At 42.9% G+C, this 6,084-nt stretch overlaps 1 protein-coding gene across 2 annotated transcripts in view; it reads right to left on the bottom strand.

Moving 5' to 3' along the window:
- LOC104966651 (DNA-binding protein SATB1-like) overlaps positions 1–6,084 on the bottom strand; it is a 25,565-nt gene that overhangs the window by 5,018 nt on the left and 14,463 nt on the right. The gene's annotated exons all lie outside the window — the stretch shown is intronic.

The following is a 6,084-nucleotide window of genomic DNA, read 5'->3' as shown; positions in this document are numbered from 1 at the left end:
AACAACCTCTTAGAGTAGTTCTTTACTAGGTTGGCACAGGTTTCTTGAGGGATTTTGACACCAATCATACAACAGCAATGATGAAAGATTGTAGCCAAGGCAGCAGAGCTCTGAATATAGCTCTTGTCTGACACACACACACACACGCACACACACACACACCGGCTGCTCGATTATGGCAAAAATCATAATCACGATTATTTTTGGTCAATAATTGATATCACGATTATTAAATACGATTATTCATTGACTTTGAAAACATCCATTTATTGAACTTTAAAACAAATAATAATTTGAACATTATCTTTTTAACTGTTGATTACCCTGAACGTATAATTCAACTGAAAAGGCAATACAAAAATTAATTAAATAATATCAAAAATAATAAATACCAATAAACAAGATCAACAAATATTTTGGAGCGCACTTCCACAAGCTACTAAACATATATAAATATGATAAATAAATATAAATTAGACTCAAATTAATTACATTAAATATGTTGTCACTGTCAAAACCTAGCAAAGCTAAATAATTGTTTTTTTCGATGTTGTTTTTGTAATTGTAGCAGGCCAAAATCGTAGTTGCGATTAAAATACACACACACACACATTTTTGGGCTAACACAGTTCTGTACTGTTATGCTGTTATGTTCAGTCATTGTTCTTATGTTGAACATGAATACATTTACTTTGTAAGTAATTATGGGTCTAGGGAATAGGTCTTAAATTCGATTCAAAGTGGTCTTAAAAAGGTCTTAAAAAGTCTTAAATTTGAGTTGGCGAAACCTGCAGGAACCCTGACTACAGCACCTTGGTTTTGGTGTCCTTTAGGAACTGTTGGACCAATTTTTATGTGTGCTTTGGGTCATTGTCTTGTTGGAAGACCCAGGGACGACCTAAGCGAAGACTCAGAGCAGATTTTTTCATATTATCCCTCAAAATGTCAACATCATTTAAATGTTTCATGATGCCTTGCACCCAAACCCAAACAAGGCTCCCTGTGCCTGAGGCTGCAAAACAGCCCCTCAGCATGATGTGTTCTTAGGGTTGAAGGCCTCTCCCTTTTTTTGCCAAACATAAGCAACATCCATGTGCCCAAACAGTTCCAGTTTAGTCTCATCAGACCAAAGCACAGACTTACAAAACTCATCTTTACCTTTCAAATGTTCAAGGGCAAACCTCAGTCTGGCTCTGATATGCCGCTCTTTGAGTAAAGGGGTTCTTCTGGGACGATGGCCCTGAAGCCCACCACGATGAAGAGCCCTCACAACTGTGTTCCTTGAAACATCAACTCCAGAAGAGGCCAGGTCAGCAACAATCATCTTGGCAGATGTCCGGGGATTCTTGCTGACTATTTTCCTCTCCAGAGTTCTTGAAATCTTGCACTTTCTACCACGCCCAGGTTTGTTTCTTACATAATTTGTCTCCTTGTACTTCGCAATGATGCAACGTACAGCAGTTCTAGACACTGTGAAGCGCTTGGAAATAACAGTAAAGCCTTCCCCCTTATCATGAGCCTCCACTATCTTCTTTCTGAGCTCAAGACTGATTTCCTTTGTCTTTGGCATGGTGAGTAGTAGTATAGTCAGGGGTGCACATCACTTTTTTGCCCTGGTTCTCAAAGGAGCACCTGGAGTTGTTGCTTGGTGCTCATCCTTAAAATGAAATAAACCGTAACTTTCGAGGGGGTCTTGACTTTATTTGCCAGACACACGGCACTGAACACACATGCAGAGGTGAACACAGAACACACATGCAACATTAGCACGACCAGTAATCCTACAAGCTGTCATCACTACCCTCCTGACTGTTCTCCTCACTGTCTTCCTCTCTGTCAGACATGGTAGCTGATGATGTAGGCCTACTTCTTTTCTCTCTGGTTGAGTCTGCCATTAGCTGCTTGCATCCACAAGTCAGCAGCTGGTTTTGGGTCGAAAGTCTCTGTTGTCATCTTAGACAAGTGGATGTAATCAAATAAGTATGTGAACATAAGCAATAACCTACCATAGCCAATAACAAATGAGTGTAACTTATTTTATTTGTGTTGTTCATTCATATCTTATTTTACCCTAACTAGGATAATTTTTGGTTACCGTCCCATAGTATTCATGTGAAATGATTTTCAGACCTGTTTATCCCAATAATTATAGAAGGAGTGCCTTGGAAATATATGTGTTTATACATTAAATTGTGACCAAAACCGTTTGAACTTAGACTAAAGTGAACTTTCTAAACACTCAAGAGTCCTTTACCTCACTGAGCTGTGTTATCAGCCTCGTCAGTCTGAACTGGAGAGGAACCTCCCTCCACATTATTGTAGAAACATCTTCTTCTTATATCCGTTAGAGCACACCCAGATTCTAATAACAACAGCGCCGGTACCAAAGTGCACCTCCTCTCTTCCCTCGCATTTTGGCTGTGAGCCTGCGGGTGCCAGATAACCAACATCCCCCATTGTCATCACTTACTGGTGCGCAGGTGCGCATGTGCAGCCCCCTGATAGTCCCCTCTCAATAAGGTAAATTCAAGTGCTCTGTTTCTTGGAGTCCTTTATGCTGATTGAATGGCTCCAGGTGTGTCTTTGAAGCTGATTGGTTGATAAGGTGGTGGTTTTGAAAAGCTGATTTGATTGATAGTGTGTTTTGAAAGCAAAATTCACCATGGGGGCTAATATTTTTTTGACCAACCCATTTTTCACTATATTGATATAAGCAGCCTAAAACGGGTATTTTATTTTCAAAATGTACCAAAAAGCTACTAAATAGCCTGTGAATGTTTGATTATATCTAAGTTTTATCAATACTGGAAACATTTGGGAAGAATTTTAAGGAAAATGTCCATAACCCTGGGGCCTAATAATTTAGCCTCAACTGTATCTATGATAGCTTTTAGTAAATCCTCATTTACATGAACATACACATATGACAATGTGCATAGCAATCCAAGTAATGAATAAACAAGACAAAAAGTTTACTAGGTTGTACTACAAAATAGCTTCAGATTTTAGAGTGTGTATAGGCGCGTTCCACACCCGCATTAACTTTTCCCCAACTTTAAGTTCCCGAATATACCGTTCCAAAATGTCGCGTTCACCATCAAAAAGAGCCGAACTAAAAATAGTTCATGAGAAGCTTTTACCCCCTTTTTCCGTCCCCTGCCTAGAGAGCAGGGACTTTCCGTGGGAGAAAAAAGGTTCCTATTTCTGTTGGTCTGGGCGGATTGCAAACCAAGCCTCGTAAAACTCCATGAAAGTTTTTGTGAAGCCGCCCATTTTATTATCTTCTATTAGCATTATTTACATTAGCCCGAGCGTCACAGACGCAAGAAGACTAACTTATGGGCAACACAAATAAAATATGGGAAGCGAGGTGGAGATGAGGAAGGTATCGGCATTCTGGCCGATTTAAGCTCGGAAGGCTTCAGTAGAAGCTGCCTGGGAGTCCCAGCAGCTCTAACTGAAAGCCAGTCCCCAATCCCGGGGACTTCCAGGTGGCAGTATACGGCGTGAAGTTGTTTGCGGCCTCAAAGTAAATCAGAAGAAGAAGAAGTGACGAAAGCGGCTTCATTTGCCTAATCCTCCCTCAGGGACTTTTCCGGTCTGGACAGCGATCCGTGTACTTAGTTCATGAGAACTAAAGAGTTCTCATAACTAAGTTCTGATGAACCTCTTGTGGGAAAAGTACTGCGGTTGTGAAAGCGCCTTATGTGTTGTGTGTGTGTGTGTGTTAGTGTGTGTGTGTGTGGTTGTGGCTTTGAGGGAGTCTCTATATATCATTAAAACCCTACAAACACAAAAACTCCTGTAACCTTGAACCTCACAGTACTCAAGTGACTGCAGTGAGGCGAGAGTATGTATGTGTGTGTGAGAAGTTAAAATCAACATGGTCAGTCTGTATCACATAACCCCTGGGGAATCGACAATCAATAATGCAGCCGCGGATTGCAATAATCCACTCTGGCTCACACACACACACACAACCACACACACCACACAACCACACCACACACCACACCACACACAACACACACACACCACACACACACACACACACACACAACACACACACACACACACACACACCACACACACACACACCACACACACACATCCACAACACACACACACACACACACACACACACACACACAATTATGCTGCTGTCCCCCAATGTGTTTTGCATGTGTGTGTAACGGATGGAAAGAGAAAAGGATATGTGTGTAAAACTTATAAGCACTCTCACTTAGCTGCAGGGAGCTAAGGCCGCTTTTCCAGGTGTGCTTGATATTGTGAATTTAAATCCATAACGCTTTGGTAGAACTCACGACAGCCTTATAACTGATGCTGCCAGATTCATCATCGCTCTCACCAGCTTTAGATTCATTCTTTTGGAAAGTTCCTCTCCAACCATTGTCCTGTTATCCTGCCACTGCCAAAAGTCTTTACCTGCGCCAGTTATTTTGCATTTAAAGAGCCATTACGATGTTTGTCCTACCTGAATGGAGAATGGGTAAACCCTTGAAGCTTTACAGAAAATGCCCAAATCTGAATCCTGCAAAAAGGTTTTGGTTATGAATGATGAAAGCTTTAGCGCAAAGTTCCAATAAGTCAAGACCCTAACAATGAGTCACTTACACGTCACTCTATTGTCTCTCCCCCCTGCATTAAGTGCGTGGGCGTCCACCCCCTCAGCAGCCAATTGCTGCCACACGTTAAATTCCTTAAATGCCTGCTCTTCCTTCCTGTCAGTTGTCATGTCAGGTGACCACACGCCGTGGTAGTACTACAATGCATCTCCTCTCCGTGAGAAAAACTGTAAAAAAAACATTAGCTCAGATGTCCAACTCGGGAACAATTTGGATCACGAACCTTCTCTGGAAATCTCGATCCCCGGTCAGCTCCCTTTTCAGCGGTTATCAAAAGAGGCAGACTTCCTCATCGCCCGGTCTCCTGCAGCCAGGGCATTCCCACAGCCCATGCCCTCCACTCTCTTCTAGCTCCGAGAGCTCTCCAAGACCAGGTCTCCGGCATAAGCTCCCCCCGGGGCAGCAGCTCAGTACAGCTCCCCAGAGAGAGCAGGGCGAGACGCGGCCGCAGCCGCGAGGTAAGAAGGGGGCAGAAGTCGAGCCCTCCCAGGATCCTGTCACGCCTCCAAAAATCCACCCCTTCCCAGGCTCCGCCAGGCCGGGAGTGTCCTCTAAACCACCCCTCATAGGNCAGTTTATTGTTCCTCACCTCAGATTAATGTTGGAAAATAACTAGCTGGTTAAAAGAACGAATGATACTTTAAAATGCATTATCTCACCTTAGCTTGCCAACCAGCTAGTTATTTTCCAACATTAATCTGAGGTGAGGAACAATAAACTGTTTCTGAGCAACATGAATTATTGCACAGGTGGAGCATTTGGTACATATCATTTATTTTTCAAATTCCACCTGGTCTAAAGCTGGCTTTCCTTCTTGGCCACATTTCCAGTGATCCATTATATTGTTCCATAGGCTTTGCAGCAGGACTCATAACTCATACATATTAGATTAGTGTTGGGTTAGCAGGCACCTGCACACATAGACCTCAAAGTGGGCTCGAGCCCCTGCCCTTTTTCTCCCTCCACAGATAGTGCCCTTTGTATGGGATGCTTCTTTTTTTTTTTAAATAAATGAATAGTATCTACCGTAGTTTTCGGACTATAAGCCGCACCTGAATATAAACCGCAGCAGCGGCATACCACTCTCGGTTCCACTTTTACTTTTGCGCGCTACCTGTCTCACTCTTTTCCGGCCTCCAGCTTTTCCTGCTGGAACCCGCCGCTTAAAGGTGGGGGTCCGCGGACCGGCCATAGAGCCCATAGAGTTAAAGGTGTTGGCCGTTAGCTGTAAAAATCCATAGATTAGCCGCACCGTTATATAAACCGCAGCGTCGAAAAATAGGGAAAAAGGCGCGGTTTATAGTCCGAAAATTACGGTACTGCTGTTTGTGCACACTTTGCAAAAATATATTGATTGAATAAAAAATAAAAATATCAGATCGGGAGATTAGACTGTGAAGTTCCGCTGCTCTCCCTCCCTCCCTCCACTCCCTCCACG

The sequence above is a fragment of the Notothenia coriiceps genome, unplaced genomic scaffold (assembly GCF_000735185.1).
Source record: "Notothenia coriiceps isolate Sejong01 unplaced genomic scaffold, NC01 NC01_scaffold00037250, whole genome shotgun sequence".
Classification (NCBI taxonomy): domain Eukaryota; kingdom Metazoa; phylum Chordata; class Actinopteri; order Perciformes; family Nototheniidae; genus Notothenia; species Notothenia coriiceps.
The sequence above is the reverse complement of the archived record's forward strand: the minus strand, read 5'-3'. Positions and strand labels throughout refer to the sequence as shown.